This window comes from Tinamus guttatus, unplaced genomic scaffold (assembly GCF_059628265.1).
Source record: "Tinamus guttatus ecotype Peru unplaced genomic scaffold, ASM5962826v1 Tinamus_guttatus_pri_ptg000489l, whole genome shotgun sequence".
NCBI lineage: Eukaryota > Metazoa > Chordata > Aves > Tinamiformes > Tinamidae > Tinamus > Tinamus guttatus.
In genome coordinates this window covers 2,269,076-2,286,111 of record NW_028289023.1, presented here as the reverse complement: position 1 = coordinate 2,286,111, position 17,036 = coordinate 2,269,076, and the positions used below count along the sequence as shown (strand labels likewise).

The window sequence follows — 17,036 nt, the reverse complement described above, 5'->3', positions numbered from 1 at the left end:
AAGTATTGCACAGAGTAGGAAGCTGATCAGCGAAAATAAACATGTGGTTGTGTCTTCAGCCACCCACAACTGACTCGGAGGCCTTTAGCCCCTGGGAGGTGAACGGCTTTTCTTTTTGTGCACTAAGGCTAGTGCCATGTGAACAGGAAGAAGAAAATTAGCAGAGCCAGGACATGGCCTGAAGTGGCTCCTGCCAGCAGGGCTGGCTGTTGCTGCTGCTCCCGTAGGGGCTAGTGAAGAGCTGGTGGGACCATCCCCTGCTGCACAAGGGGAAGCAAAAGACTGCGAGGGTGGGAGGAGGAGATAAGCTGTCCTGGTAGCACATGCTAACCCGCAGGTGCTCTTAAATGACGGCCTGCCTTGAGTCTGCTGTCACTCTTGGTTTTTCATGGTTTTTCTGGCTGCCTTTAATCACTCCTGTTTCAGTGAAATTGTGTCCTCTGTGAAGCTGGCTGCAAAACACATGTTGTCCCGAGTAAGTCTGAGTCCAACCACTGAAAATGATTTAGAATTCACAGCATTAGTGTGTGAAACTAAACTAATGCAAACTAAAATGCACCGTGGCAGTTCCTACAGGATGTTTTATTGACTTCAGAATTTCCTTCCCCACCATCCTTACAGCAGATCTTGGTACCTGTGTTCAAGATTGTGGCCATCCTGCAGTATCCTCCCTTTACATGTCTGATTCTCCACATAGCTAACAAGATAAAATGCAGAATACAGGAGGTCCTCTGCCTTTCTGCTTCCCTTCTCTTCGCTGCTGTCCAGGGATACTGTTGATCCTTCATTTACTTATGGATTGGTCTAAGCTCATTAGCATAAGCAAAGGTAATCCCTATATCCTCCTGGCTAGCTGACAGAGGGAGTACAATTCTGATAGCTGTCAAGAAATAGTGTACTAAACACAATTTCAAAAACAGTAGTAGGGATGTATTCCACTGCCACACACAATTTCACAGCAGCTTGTTTAGCGGGGTATGCCCTGAGGCACCGTATCCCTGCTGTGAACACAAGCTCTCCACTGAGCTGACCAGAGGCCTGAAAACAACCCTGCAGTCGGTGTCTCTACCATGGCACTAACGCTGCTTACCAGTTCTTTAGGCACTGAGCCCCAGCTACTGAAGAGTAGTAGGAAAAACACTGAGAACACAGAAAAACACCCAGAGTTCATACAAGAGGTTTAAAATGTTGAGTGGGGGAGAGAAGTTCTGAATGTGTCTGTTAGTATCCAGTCACCGGATCTCTAAGCTCCACTGAGGTTCTTCCCCAAAATGAGATGTTAATTAGCCAATGCTTCATTTAGATGCTCGTTAAACAATATTTATTGCTGTGGAAAGGCATCCAAAACCTGTGCTATTTGTGCTAGTCTGTTTCTGTGGAAACTGTGGGAGTGGAAGATGAAAAACGGGGGAGGAGAAGGGGAGGTGAAGTGTTTTTGGCAGGGGTCCTGTTGGCCGGTTGCGCTTTCAGTGGGGATCGGTCAGACAAGTCCTGAGTGCCAAAGTCCAGGCAGTTCTGTTCCCTCCTCTCTGTAACTCGTGATGAGGGAGGAGTCTGGTTCACAGGCACCATTCAAAAGGTGATTTCTTAAGCAACTTATTTGTATTTTCCCTAATTGTTACTCATATTAAACATGTGATATTTTACAGATATTTATTTGTTTATAGGAAACAAGAATTCTGGTCAATTAGTCAATAGTTACCCAAAGTAGCTAGCAAGGTTTGTCCTGGAAGGATCCTTCTGTTGATACACCCATATGTTGCACAGTCACTGGTTTTATAAAAAGCACCACTGTATCCTTGAGAGGACACTCTCCTCTTCCAAGACTGAAGACCTGACTGACCCTTTCTTTTTTTTTTTCTATTCAGGGGCTCCCAAATAGAGAATAACAGATGAGCAGGCAGGTCACTGGTGCTGCCCTTGTTCTTCTGCGTGCTGATGTTTTCATAAAGCACAACTGAGTTGCACTTCAACCTGACTCTTAGGTTGTGTTTAATTTGTAAGCCATTCTAGGCTTTTAAAAAGTGCTTATTGTTTATGGTCGGCAAGTCTGACTGCGCCCCTCTTCAAGTCGTTCAGGCTTTGAGTTGTATTACTTAAGAAATACCTGTTTGCTGAAGTGCTTATTGCTGTGAGCTGATTTGTATGAATAGGAAGTTCAGGCCACACAAAGACGTTTTTGATACAGCCAGAACAAGCAAGAAGCACAACACACTGAAACACACTCCATCAACCCAAGCCAGGTAGTGCAGAAAGTCATCACATTTGTATCAATAAATGTGTTAGGAGACAAATTAGCCTTTTATTCAGTTAGCCATAAAATTCATCAGGCACAAAACAGAGGGCATTAATCAAAAGCCGTGTGACTCTGCGTTCCTTCCGGCAATAGGATCTGGAACTGCCATTTACACACTGAGAAAATGTTTGCATTACTTGCCAGAGCAGTATGAAAAGTCCCTTTCATTTTAAGTAAGTACATGAAAATGTAAACAACATTTTCCAGCAACACTAGATCATTGCTGAACTGCAGCATCAAACTAGCTAGACACAGGCACCCAGCAGCCATGGGTGGCCATTGCTAAACCTGCCTCCACTCTACACCACACACTCTTCTGTGGGTAAACAGTTCTTTGCATAAGGCCCAGTAAGTTTTAGAGCCAGTATTAGTCATCACTGGTCAACAACTATTAATTCTAGTCACTGTCTTGGTCTTACTTCTCCAGCCCCAGAAGCACAGTGGAGAACAGAGCACCAATTACAACCTGCATTATCTTCTACAGATGCATCTTATTTTTTTCCAAATTTGTAATACTTTCTCTCCCACTGACAGTCATGTAGTTTAGGAAACACCAAAGTGTTCTTCCTCATCTTGGAACATTTTTCCACACAGCAGTTCATAAAAACGCACCCTTAACAAGGAGGCAGCTTGACTGCGTGCATGGTTACCATTGGAACAATGTTCCTTAAGCAAAGTTGCAGCTCGAACTATCATGAGCTCATATCATGATTTGCTTTAAAGAATATTATACTAAATTCTGGATTTCTCTTGTGAGATGCAACAGTTCACAGTACGAGCTAAGAATGTAGGCCCACAGAAGACCTGTTTTTATTTAACTTCAAATACACTTGAGACATGATGGGAAAAATGTGCCCAGAAGTTAGACACTGGGAAGAATACAGTTCAGCTAGTCAACATAAAACTAAGTGGAGAGAACTAAGCTGGATGCAAATGAGAAAGTATTATCTTAAAATCATTAACTAAAAATATCACTGCTCCTGTGCCACGTGCTGTTAGGTGTCCATGCTGGAGCAGGGGGGTTGGACTAGATGAGCTCTAGAGGTCCCTTCCAAACCGAAGCATTCTGTGATTCTGTGATTCTGTGATTCTGTCAGTATCTGTCAGGATCAAAAACTCGTCCTCTCTATAAACCATAATACATTAATGCATAGAGTTTAAAATAAGTGTGACAATTGTCCTAATTGCTGATCACCCAGGTTATCAAATTTGGAAAGCCAAAACTCTTTTATTTGCAGATAATTAAATTCTCAAATTTGGAAAATAAACCGAAGTCCTGACCTATGTCTCCTCAAAATATAATCATTTATGACAGTCTCTTCTAATTTTAAATATTGATTAAAGTCCAACAGGGACCATCAGAGCATTTCTCCAGTCCTCCTCCTTACCCCGGACAGTTCTTCCCAATACCCTCAGCTCCCTTCCACAGCTTGATGCCCTCCCTGCACGTTGCAATATTCCTAGCTCATTGTGCACCCTTCTGGGCAGAACCTTGACCCTTTATTTGCTTTTTTCAACTTGTTGCCTGGACCACTGGCAGAAGACACCAGCAGCATCTCTCCTTATGATCTTCTTAGGATCTCTGAGACCTTTAACCATCTGCTAGATTCAGGTGAAATTGGACAATGAATTCAAAAATTATCGGATGGGGGCCAAGCCGTTGTACAAACCTGTTTTCTTAGAAAATATGCAAAGAAAAAGTTAATGCAAGTCTTATTTAAGAAACTAAAATGCAAGGAAAATAGCAATTAGACTGGCTTTTGGGATGATTCACTTCTTTTAGGTATTTTAATTAGCCTAGAATATTAGTTTGCTTGCACTCAGTATGAATCAAAAATTTTCCACTTCAGGAAAAAAAGCTTAAGATTATAATTTAGAAAGAAGTAGAATGGGTTGTGAAATTAATAAGTCAATCAGAGTTAAAGCTTTAAAAACCTAAATAGAAAAAAAGGCTGACATTTTCAAATGGGTGGTGCTAGGATTTGTTGGCATTTTAAAATGACTGTGTTGCAAGCTGTAGTACTCATGTAGGGGAGTATTTCTGCTTATGTTCAATATTTCCACACAGGTTCAGCGATTTTCCAATTTAATTAGATACTGATTGAATAAAAAAAAACCCTTAAGTTTGTGGTTAATTGAGTGCCTGGTCTTCATTAGTAGATGGTTTTATACCTTAGAAAACAGACAGAAATACAGCATAGTACAAAACATGAAACTTTTTTTTGAGATCGCTGTTTTGCAGAGTTTTCAGACATTGCAAGCAGAAGTTTACAATAAAGGTGCTTCATTAAAGGATGAACATAATAAAAATAAGACTATTTTCAAATTCTAAGTGTTGGCTATGAACAACTATGGTTTTTTCCTTTAACTAGAAGTCAAGCATAGAAAGCCCTGACAAAAGTATCTCCTAAAAGAAAGGAAATTAATGAGACGCTACTTCAAGAAAAAGAGGGAAATTAAAATACCTATTCAATCTAAAATAACTATTTTACTCTCTGCTAAGGAAGCATAGAATCACAGAATGCTTAAGGTTGGAAGGGACCTCTAGAGATCATCTAGTCCAACCCCCCTGCACACACAGGGACACCTAGAGCACGTGGCACAGGACTGCATCCAAGCGGGTTTTGAAGATCTCCAGAGAAGGAGACTCCACAACCTCTCTGGGCAGCCTGTTCCAGGGCTCTGTCACCCTCACTGCTAAAAAACTTTTCCTTAAGTTCATGCGGAACTTTTGGTGCTTCAGTTTGTGGCCATTACCTCTAGTTCTGTTGGTGGCCACCACTGAAAAGAGGCCAGCACCATCCTCCTCGCTGCCTCCCTTGAGGTGCTTATATACACTGATCAGAGAGTGATTCAGGAGTATCATTAAATTAGGAAAATAAAGATTTTTTTTTAATGCATTCACTACCTAAACTCATTAACAGTCTTAAATAATCCAAAGTTGCTCAGGTCCTGTATATCGAGGCTCTGATGTCCAGACCTATATAGGAACAGTTGTACTGTGCGACACACCGAAGCACTGGCCCCTTAGCTCTTCAGATCAGAGGCCAGCCCAGAGCATGGCACAGCCCCGTGCCTAATTCTCATTCCACCCATCAAAACCGGCTGGTGGGGAAGGTAGAATGTGGCTGGATCTCATTTCAGCGTGACACGAGCTGAGACCGCAAGCTATTGCGACATGAAAAGTTGCAGCTTGGGGTCCAAGACGGCAGGAAATGGTTCTCAGCCCTGCGGATGCTGCCTACATGCAGCTTGTATTAACAAATTTGAGCCAACTTGAACTTGCTGCCGTGGGCTTCTCCAGCCGTGTAGCCTGCTCATTTCCTAGCTTATTAACTCATTCATTGAGTAATTCAGCTCACATTTGAAAGCGCAGGGCATCAGTAACAGGCTGCTGTTACGGCCCCCAAGCTGGCTCATTTAAAGCAAATCAAGGTGTGCTTGTGCAAATTGCACTTGTACCTTTGGCTCCAGTGGACTTTAAAAAAAACATTCTTCAGGAAGATATTTGTTCCTAACTACTTGAGATGTAAAATCATTGGATCATGGTGAAAAACCGAACCACTTCTTTCCAGCCAGAAGAAACGTTAGAGTTACACAAGCCAGAGAGATAGCAAAAAGAAAAAAAAAAAAGGGGGTTGAGCAAAGAACATAATTCTGGCAGGGACACTTACAGATGATTGTTTCTTGTAAATTTAAGAAGGAAAGGATCAAGCAGGGGGGAAATTGAATGCCAGAAAATAAATAAATTAATTAATAAATGCGTGCCTCAATAAGACCTGCTGGTGCAATAACGCTTCACAACTTTTGAGGCAGAACAGTTTGTTTCTGGTTTAACTGGGGCAGAAAGGGCAGTGCTGCGGGAAATGCCAGCAGCAGAGGTAGCGAGGCAGTAACCTAGATTTAGAGTGTCTCAATGCAACCCAAAAGACAGAGAATCTGTACACAGATGTGTTAAAAGACAGGCTCAGGCAGAAATGCAATTGATGCCAGAGCCACCAGGTGAAAGGTTTGTTCTCTGTTATGGACAGCATTGCTGTATGAGTAGGAAGTTTCATCAAATACAAGCAATGCTGACACTGTTCTGGAGGACGGTGAATGCTATAGCCTGACCTCTCCTCAAGGATGAGGAGGATGGTCAAGGATGGAGGTCTCCTTCCCCTCCTAGTGGATATGTGCACATATGATCTGACATAAATTCCAGCTGGGGAAAATTTACTCGTGCAATTAATGATTTACTCTAACCAAGATTTAGCTTGTAGCTATTAAACTTATTCAAAGCTGGGATTAGAGGCTTAGCAAGAACCCAGCGTATATCTCCTTATCTGCACCTACTGAGTTCTGCGGCTGTTACACTGGTACTAGCATTAAAGCACTGGCCCAGATAGCCTGCTTAAGGCCCACTTGCTGAATTAAGTGAAAAGGTTGTTTTGTGCTTGCAGTGTTTGGTCTCTTGTTATTTTCGTTTTGCAATTTGCTTTCCAAGCAATAAGATAACAGACACATCTATTTTTAGCTAATCCCTGCATCCTAATTCAGCATCCTGTTAATGTTCACCTGTGTATCTTCCCTATTCCTGCTTGATGATGCTTGCAAATGATTAAAACATAGGAAAATCATGGTGGAGAATCATGGAGTTTGCTGGGGAGAACTATCTTTTTTGCTGTCTGCTTTGCAGCCCTCTGCATCCAGTGATTTGCTAACAGGTCATAATAAAGAGACAGCCCTTTAACACACACAGCTTTCTACCAGATGCTGGGTAAAACTGTTCATTCTTCCATTCTGGCACCTCCAACTGCTGCTTGAAACCAGCGCTGACCAACATCCCTTTCATCTGAAGGTCTTTTCTCAGTCCCTCAGCAAAGGCCTGATAATCATCACGATTGCTGTGACACATTAATAGTAACGACTGCATGTTCTGTAGACTGGCAGTGTGGGATATAACTGCTTCTAAATAGAGATGAAATGGAGGCGTACTAACCATATAGAATGTTAATTTAAGACCTACTGTGCTGCAAAAAATGAGGTGACTCCTTTCCCTTCCTTCCTTCCTTCCTTCCTTCCTTCCTTCCTTCCTTCCTTCCTTCCTTCCTTCCTTCCTTCCTTCCTTCCTTCCTTCCTTCCTTCCTTCCTTCCTTCCTTCCTTCCTTCCTTCCTTCCTTCCTTCCTTCCTTCCTTCCTTCCTTCCTTCCTTCCTTCCTTCCTTCCTTCCTTCCTTCCTTCCTTTCCTTCCTTCCTTTCCTTCCTTCCTTCCTTCCTTCCTTCCTTCCTTCCTTCCTTCCTTCCTTCCTTCCTTCCTTCCTTCCTTCCTTCCTTCCTTCCTTCCTTCCTTCCTTCCTTCCTTCCTTCCTTCCTTCCTTCCTTCCTTCCTTCCTTCCTTCCTGCCTCCCTCCCTTCCTGCCTCCCTCCCTTCCTCCCTCTCTCTGCTGGTGTCCCCAAGAAATAGTGGAACACTTGGTTCCATTTAATATAAACAGCACTGAGCATACTGGTAAACAAGTGGATTTGGATGTATCCTACCCTCAGCTCATCAGATGTGCATTCTCTTATATTGTGCAATTGTTTTTCTACTGAGCGTTCTTAAGAATATTAAGTATATTAGCTTTATTGAGCATTAAGTGTAATTCATAAACTAAGATAAAGGAGGGGATTTTAGGAAATAGGATTATGTGCCTCTTATACACAGTGTTTAAATGGACTAAGAACCCTTGTTTCCAAAAGAGGTTAAGGCCAGGTATCTGGACAAAGAAATTGTTGTCCTGCACTGGATTCCTACCTTACTAGTAACTGAAATAGCCATAATCCTTTGGTTTTCTGCAGTCAGTCTGACTTCCTCTGGCTGTGGGCTCAGAAAGTATAAACAAGTTGAGCCACAGAATTGAGAACAGCCCTACTAGTGAAGTACTGAAGGCTCCTGGATGTGGCTAAAAATCCTGATACTTACAAGTCACTGTAGATGGACAGACATACTGTGTGAGTGAAGTTTTACAGTGCCGATACCTGCAAAAGGGATGGGCTTGAGTAAACACTGCGATGAAGACAGACATACTCTGAAGTGACAATATTTATGCTCTATTTTTATTGTAATATTTTGCAGCTCTACAGGCAAAAGCATGTGAATATTTCTGACTGCAGTCATTTGTATGATGACTACAATGAAATACAGTCACTACAATGAAAGGGAAAGTGGGTGTAAAACATGATTAAATCAAAACTGAAATATCAAACCCACTGAATTCATTTCTAAGAAACAATGCACAAGACAAGTGGTAGTGGATTAGTTCTGTGTGCTTTGGATGAAAATGTAGCTGACTTTTTAGAATAGTTCGCTGTTATATGATGTTATTCATCTTATAGTAGGAACACAGGGAATTTCAAGAGTCTAGAGGTGGATAATCAGTCTTTATTCAGTTCTTTGAAATTAGATCGTTCATAAGTGTTCTTTGTAAAGGCTGAAAGAGTTATTAATAGTGGTTGTCTGACAAGTCAACCCACTTCTACTTTTCTAAAGATTACCTATGCCATTTTCTGTCTCTAAATAAATCCTTTGATTGTAAAACAAATGTTTTTACATTGTATAGATATAGATTGTATTCTATAGATTGTATAGCCAGATATGGGCATATCCGGCTAAAATTAAACTGTCTGGTTAGATCACACATGTGAACACAGCTAATAATGCTGCTGCTGATTGAAGTTGGCTGGCATTTCCCTTTGTAAGATCCAGTTGCTGTTAGCTCTCTAAAATTTTAATCATGAGATGAAATATCTTATGCTGGATAATAAAATAATACATTTTAAAGAATGTTGTTTTGATGATATTAGAAGAACCCTAAGATCTTCCCTTGAAGTACTACTGTAGGGCAGTAGTTCCTTGACTCGCTATGTAGTCAAGCCTAACTAAGCCAAAGTGGCATCGTTCTGTGCTGTATTGGGAAACAATAGCATCCTGGTAACTGTAGCTGCTAATGCACATTGACTCTGTAACTGAGACATCAGCTACCAACAGTTGTCCCCTATAGCAGAGGACAAACATATTCTGTTGTCTAGATTAAGTTCCCAAACTGTAGCCAGGCAAACCAGCTTGGCCAGTGCTTCTGTATTCCCATTCCTCTGCGAGGGGGTTAGTTCAGGATGCAGCGTGTCTAAAATAGCCCTGCTCCTTGGTGAGGTGCTGCATTGCAGGGTAGTGGCTATTCGTTTCCCAGGAGGGTGGTGGTGGAGGTGAGGACAACATAGGCTTGTTGTGCTGAATCATGTGCTGAGGGAAGGACAGTTCTAGGGCACTGGCGACCCAACATGGCATCACCATGCTAGTCAAACGATGTCTGATATTTTGAAGGCTGTGTAAACATCTTCATGTAAGCTCATGTAAGAATACAGGGGGGATCGTAGGGGAGAAAGAGGCTCTATTCTTCAAAAGAAAATGGCTCAGTTCCTTCCTTTTATATAAAGCTTGAGCTATGCTGCCTTTTATTTTGTTCCTTGTTTTCATTGTGATCGTGCGTGTTGTCCAAGCCAAGAGGGAAGGAAGCTTGTACACCCTGTGTCTCATCTCTACTGCACTCTTAGCTCATTGGATTCGTTGGTTGTGAATCTCCCCCTTTCAGGAATTGAAATTTCATAGAAAAAAGCCTTAACATCAAATATGTGCCTTTGCAAGCCCTGTGAAAATCTTCTCGAATTTGGCCAAATTATGAGACTTTGTAAAACTGCAGCTGACACCTGTTGACAGAGAAATGTTGGAGCTTAACATGTACGTCTCAAAATATTCCTTGCTCACGTGACAGATAAATCTCTCACATGTCTGACCAGACTGCAGCAGTGTCATTCACAGTAAGGTGGGCATATGCCCAAACCACAGCTGCATCACTGTTGAGGAATAATCCCTAAAATTGCTTGTATTGAGCTTTGGATCAGGAAACTGAGAGCAGTCACTCAGAGAGCTCTCTGGGACCCTCTTGTCCCTTGATGACATTTAATCAGCATGAAGGAAGAAACACACTGATTTAAACAGGGAAAAAAAGGCAACAGATTGGGGCAAGGAGATGAGGGAGGTTGATATAAGAAGTGTAGGATGAATAAAGAGTTGGGAACCAGGAGGAAAGGGAGCTGAGGAAAAAAATTAAAAAGAGATCCCAGAAAACTGGAGGATGTTCATCTGAAGGGATGCCTGGGAGCCTGCTAGAAGTAACAGGGAAAGCTGGAACTTGAGAGAAATTAAAGTAGGAGGAAGGAAAGACACAGTGAGTCATTCTGGAAATCTGGGTACTTTCCATATTAGATTGGCTAAACCCAGAAGAAATATTTAGCATAAAGGTACTGCCACAGTCTGCCCTATCCTATTTCAGATCTAAGTCTTGTCAGTTTATGTCCTGTTCTACATTAGTACAATACACATCTGGGTTGATACAGCTGTTTTGGGGCATAGGCAGGTCTTCAAATTAATGTCAAATCGGTATTAAACTGGTCTGCTTTGTCTTTTATAACTTGCTTCCTTTATTAATTACTTGATAATTAAGAAATCTGTATCGGTATTGACTCTCTGCAGCTGGTTTACACTGTCCCTTTTTACAGATGAAGAAAGTGAGTCAGATGGAATCCTGCAATTTGCTTTAGGAAGAGGACAATGAATCAGTGAATGAGCCAGGAGTTTAAATTCAGGAGGTTTTGATCTCCTGTTTTGTCCGGAAATTCCAACTCATGCTTCCTGCTGTGTTTTTCTCCAGTTGCACTACAGAGATAACAAGTCTAATTCTTTTTAAAGTGTGCGTTGCTCCTATTAGTGTGAACTGAAGCTGTACTCAAGCAGTGATGAGCCAACTGTCCTCCTGACTTTAAAAGCAAACCTAGCTCATTAGTTACTGTTGCTTAATACTTCCTATCCGCTTGCTGTCTATGTTCCTCAAACCCAAGCTGAGAATTGTCCTCTTCGTGTTGTTTACGTAGAAGAAAAAGTATGTTTGTAGCCAGAAAATTCTTTAAATGAACAAGAGAAGGATAGACTAGTTGTTAGTATGCACACACAGACGGATCATACTGGAAAAGAAATGTGGCATGGGGGTGGGAACCGAAGGAACAAGTGACAATCATGAAAGGGGAGAGGATGGGAGGGCTGGACTTGCATACAAATAAGAACTCTCCTTTAACTGGGTATTTCCTTTCTCTACGCTGTGATTTTTTTTTCCCTTTCCACCACCCCTTGGGTTTTTCCCTCTCTGCCTGATGTGTTATTTCTTGTTTGTTTCCGTTCTGTGCAAGAGCAGCATGAAATTGGCCAATATGCTGATTTCTGAGAAAGTGCAGTTCAGGGAGCATGCTGCCACACGCTGGGAAAAGTAATGCTGGAAGGAGCTGTGCATAAATCAGGAGTCCAGGGCAACAGCTTCTAACAGCTCCGCTCCAGGAAAGCTTCTGTGTTATTCTCAGAAAGCAGGCAGTACCCTATTTCTAGGATTGCTGCTAGGTTATTTTTTATTCTATATAGATGTATTCCATTTGTGTCTGAAAAGTTAATGCCTCCTTGTATGCGTGAAGTGTTTTAAAGCCATGTGGAAGGGAAACAAAGCCCGCATACTGGGGGTGGCAGGTGCCTGGTTCAAACTACATTACATGCAAGTAAAATATTATTCTGTAAGTTGGCATTTTCTCCTTCCTCTCCCCTAAAATTTGCATTTAGGATCATCTAAATCTACTGCTGCTGTTGTCCTGCCTGTTTGGGTTGTCATGTGGCTAAACTTCACATGCCCTTCCTCAGAGTGAGTGAGTTCTGCGGTAATCCTTATAATGAAATGGATACCTGTTCCAATATTGTGTTTGGGGAGAGACAGCCAGACACAGATAGAGTATTTTTGATTTATACTGTTTATTGATTTTGCAAATGCTTTCTTTCACTGTTCAGTATGTCCTTTCTCTTGACTCACTGTTAATTTTTGAAACATCTAAGTTTCATAGAATAAGAATGGAGAACTCCACTGAACTGAGTGAATTTGAATAGATATAATGCAGATAGATATAATTGTATCTATATTTTTATTAATTATAATTATAGATATAATGCATTTGTTCTCAATAACTGCTTCTTGTATTTTTTTGAAGTTAAGTCCCTTCCCTACTCTATTTTTGTCAAGTGGAGACTGATCCAGAGATACTTCAGCAAATAAGCTTCACTCATGTGAGCAGCTTGTTTGCCTTCACGGAAAGCAGCTGTACTACTTTTTTTTTATGATAAAGACAAAAACCTGACTTTTCATCTTCCATTGAATTACTTCTCAAGTTGCAGGCTCAAAGAGAGTTTTTTTTTTTTTAATGTGAAACTTCACAATTTATAAAAGAGTTTAACATACCTCAAATTATTCCATTAAATACTTGATTTTGGAACTTTCACTCCCTGCTTGTGGAGGAATATGCTTGAGGAATATGCATGATCCAGAAAGGGGCTACACTGTCAGAAACAGAGTTCCTTCTTTCGCAGAATATTTTTGGCTTCTACTGACCTTAATTTACTCTCCAGTTTAGTTAACAGCACATGGTAATCCTCTCTGCATACTCATAGAGTCTCAGTGAGTTTTTTGCACTTCTGTGTATCATCTACAGGGCTCTTCAGAGAAAAATGAAATAAAGCGGGAAGAATACAGTCCAAAAATATGTAACCAGTGGAATAGAAAGAAGTTGACTGCGTAGCATCCACCCACCTAATCCTAACACAATTCCTTCTCTGTGCGCTAGCAGACTGTGCCCTCACCCTGATTATGTTGCTGACATTATGCCTGCGAGGGAAATTCCTTCCTCACTTCAGATTTGGTAAATTTATAACCCTGTTGATGTAAGCAAAGCTTATTGATATTATCTAAGACCTAATTGTCCAATCATTTCTGCATACAAATCTCCTCTTGAAGTAAATAGAATTACACATGAGTAGCTGAAAAGATGTTTGGGATCCTGAGAGGATTTCTACTCTAAGGCTGTAGCTACAGGAACGCTTGAAGGCAACACTGCTACGGAAAAATCAGTCTCGCTGCTTTCTCCACCATTAGCAGCTTCTTTCTAGCATCTTCTATACAGGCAGCAGCATTTGTGCAGCAGCACAATAAACCAGCAAAGTTTAAATTAGCCTTATAAAAAAAAAGAGGAAATATGTAATTTGCTTTTCAATATTCAACTTTTCTTGCATCTACAGATTTTGAGTAAAAAGTCTTCAAAATTTTAGTAGACCTTTCAGTGCCTGATCTATCAGATAGCTACACGAGTGTGCTATCACATTGAACTAGCCTAGCCACAGAAAAAGAGACATGTAACATGCTAACATGGCACGTTACACAAGTAATAGATTATACAGGGAACATTTTCTTTCCGGTGATCTTTTATGATGGAGGATGGAAAACAAAAAACATTTTGATTTAGAAATGCAGCTGGGGTGCGTCATGAGAGCTGCAGATTAGGAGCTTCGTGGTCCTATTGTTTTCCAGGCTTTCTAATCAGACAAAAAGTACTGTATATTGTGATATGTCCTCTCTGAGTTGTCCAGCTTCATGTGCAAGGTCCTGGGAGGCAATAGTACCATCTTTCGAATCCTGTCTCATTACTAAGCTGAACTGACTGCAACTAGAGATACAATTATTCTGTCTAATTGAAATCTTTATGATCCAGTTACATAAGATGCTAGTGATTACTGCCCTTCATTCAATACCTTGACCACAACTTCTCCAAAATTTTCATCCTTGTGGATTCTTTGTTTTGACATTTAGGGAGGATCAGAATACAAATTTAATAACTGTCCATTGTTCTTTCTGTCACTCTGCCATTGAATTCCACATGACGATGAAAGAGAAGCTAGACAAGTCTCCCACTCATGCTCAAGTTTTAAGTATGACCCAGATCGTCTTCTGCATCAAGCAGAATTTATAGACTACACAAACTCTCCAAATTATAACACTATGAAAATGTAGCCATGCAATGCAAAGCACAAATAAGAAGTGGCAATTTTCAACAGGTCATAAAAAGGCCAAATATGAATATAAACTGTTATCACAAGCAGCAAGACACCATATTTCTATCATGGTCTGTGGAAAAAAAAAAAGCAGAGTTAAAGAACTGTCAATGATGGCAATCAACTAACCTAGTGAGTAGAATTAAGGACATCCAATGTCTCTGGCTTTCTGTCATGAGGTTAATTGGCTCTGGCACGTAACCCTACAGTTTCGTGATAAGCTAAAGCTGATCCAGGTTCAGGCAGCTGCCCAAAGGGCAGCTCAACACTTCCACTCCCCCTGTGCTTCTCCTTCGCCAGCTCTGAGCAAATCTGCGGCATCGGGGAGGGGGGAGCAGCTTGCCAGGCCCGCTGCAAAGCAGCATTTTTGGGGTGCTGGTGAAGGCAGAACGTTTTCATTCAGGTGTCTGAAGGGGTAAAACTCAGTGCACAGAGCCGCAGGTGAGGGAGCTGGGGGAAGGCAGAAGTGACTGTTGAGAGGGCAAAGATGCCCCTTTGGGGAGCATAAGCATCTTGTGCCGGAGCCGTGAGCACCTGCCGTTGCACTAGGAGAACCTCTTCGCTGGCCTTGTACTCCCAAAGATCCCCACGAACCCCATTTCTTTGAAACCCTTATCAAACGGGGCTGATATTGGCTTGGAAAGCTGCTCCGCAGCAACTGAACAGGTATTTCCCTAGGGATCCAGGAGCCAAGCGATGAGCATTCCCATGGGAAGGACTTGTGTTTGATATGGGCAAAGCCCAGGGGAAGGTGTCAGACCGGACCGACTGGCTGTCCAGGGGGAAGACTGGCGCTTGAAGTTGAACACGCCATTTTTCTTTTTCTTTCTTTTTTTTTAAATATATATATATACACACACACACACGTAATCAGCCTCCGGCAGGTGGCCGCCACCTGCCGCCCCCGCGGGGCGCTGCGCGTGCGCGCGGGGGGCGGGCCCTGCGGCCGGTGGCGGCGCGCGGCCGCGGCGGGCGCGCGCGTGGTGGCGGGCGGGGCGGGGGCCGGGCTCGCGCGCGTGTCCGTGCCCGCGTGCGCGCGCGGAGCAGCGCGGAGCGGCGCGATGAGTTCGCGCAAAGGTACCGCGGCCGCGGCGGCGCGGGGGGGCAGCGGGTCGGGGCCGGGTTCGGTTCGGTCGCCGCTAACGCCGCGCTCTGCTCTCTCGTCGCCCCGCAGTGCTGGCCCTGCAGGCCCGGCGGCGGCGGCCCAAGCAGCCCGCGGCGGCCGCCAGGAGGGACAAGCAGCAGCCGCACAAAAAGTGAGTACGGGGAGGCGGGAGCCCCTGCCTTCCCCGGCGGAGCCCTCCCCGCAACCGTTAACGTCCCCGTCCGGGACCGCCCCCCTTCCCGGCAACGTCCCGCCCGCGGCCGTTGCCGCCCCCCGCGGCTCTGGCGACCCCCTGGGTCTTGGTGGTCGTCGCCTTTCGAGTCCCTGCGGAACCAGCCGCGCTCCTGAAGGGCCCCTTCCCTCCTGGTGCTTTTTGTGCCCTTAGCGGCTCTGTCCCGCGTGCCGACCGTCCTTGTCCCGCCGGCGCTCCTGGAGTTCCCGCCCTGCGCCTCCCTCCCGGGGACGGGGCTCTTCCCGGTTCGCGCTCGTGCTCATCCTAACGCCGATCCTGGCCAATCTCGCTTTGCACCATCTTAAAACCTCGGCTGGGCTCGTAGAAACTTCTAACAACTGCCCCCTTTCCCTCTTTTTTCCTGATAATCCATCATCTTCTTGTGACTGCCTACCTTTGCTCATTCCTGCAATGTCTTCTTTCCCTGGAGCATTTAAGAACGTTCCCCCACCTCTGTTGTCCAGCTATTCCAACTGCCTTTTTTGTGAGCTCTTATTAGAATACTGTGGCCTTGTACTTCCATTTCTTCTGCTTTTATTTCTCGTAGGTTTATGCCCTTCCTTCATTAACTTTTACTGTGTTTTGTTCGGTGAGACTTTGTTGGCGTGACCTGGACTCTCGTCTCTGGTTTTGTACCTTGGGCGGTCTGCTCTTTTCTCTCGGGGAGACGTGTTCCATGATGTTCCTCACATCCCTCTCATCTTAATCCGCCTGTTTTAAGAGCTGGGAGACTCTGGACATGGTAGTGCATGTGTGTGTATATATTTTATAGATATGTGTGTGCAGTGAAGTGAAGATGCACTGTGTGTTGCAATAAAAGATTCTAGGGCAAGTTTTTGATTTCTATTAAAAGATGTGAAAACAATCCCCTCCCCCCATTACTAGTTTTCTTTCTTTTTGTTTGTTTGTTTTCTTTCTTTCTTGATAATGAGTTTTTTCCCCCCCTTGAGGTGGGTAAAATCAGTATGGGATGAAATTATGTTGAGATTATCATCAGGTTTTGACATTTAACTTTCATCCACATCCTGTCCTGCTGTTTCCTCCAGGGTTGTCTGCAAGCCACTCTGTGCTTTCAGTTATGTGGATTTGTTACTGTTGTGAGGGAAGCAGACTTTGCATACAAGATATGCAGAATGCCTGGGTTAGTGCCGTGCTTCCCCAAAGCCTTTAAAAGCCCTCAGTTTGCAGTGTGACATGGATTTGTTTAGCCACTCTGAAAACAAACAAAAAAAACCCTAAAATTTTGTTAAAACTCTAGATTCTGAATTGTGTTTGTAGTTTTTGGTGAATCTTAATCACAAGGTTATTTAAAAAATTACTCTCCCAGTTAGACGGTATGGTGTTTGGTGTGTTTCCTGCCTTGGCTGCCTTGCTGGATGACTTTGTTGGAGGTTGCCTTGGGCAGACACAAGCG

The 17,036-nt window shown here is 43.1% G+C and overlaps 1 long non-coding RNA gene across 1 annotated transcript; it reads left to right on the top strand.

The window, feature by feature from the left end:
- Positions 1-15,286: 15,286 nt before the first annotated feature.
- On the top strand, positions 15,287-16,265 carry LOC148592894 (uncharacterized). The gene is made up of 3 exons (XR_015913858.1): positions 15,287-15,362; positions 15,460-15,541; positions 16,170-16,265. It is a non-coding gene; the product is annotated as an uncharacterized LOC148592894 (long non-coding RNA).
- The last annotated feature ends 771 nt before the right edge of the window (positions 16,266-17,036 follow it).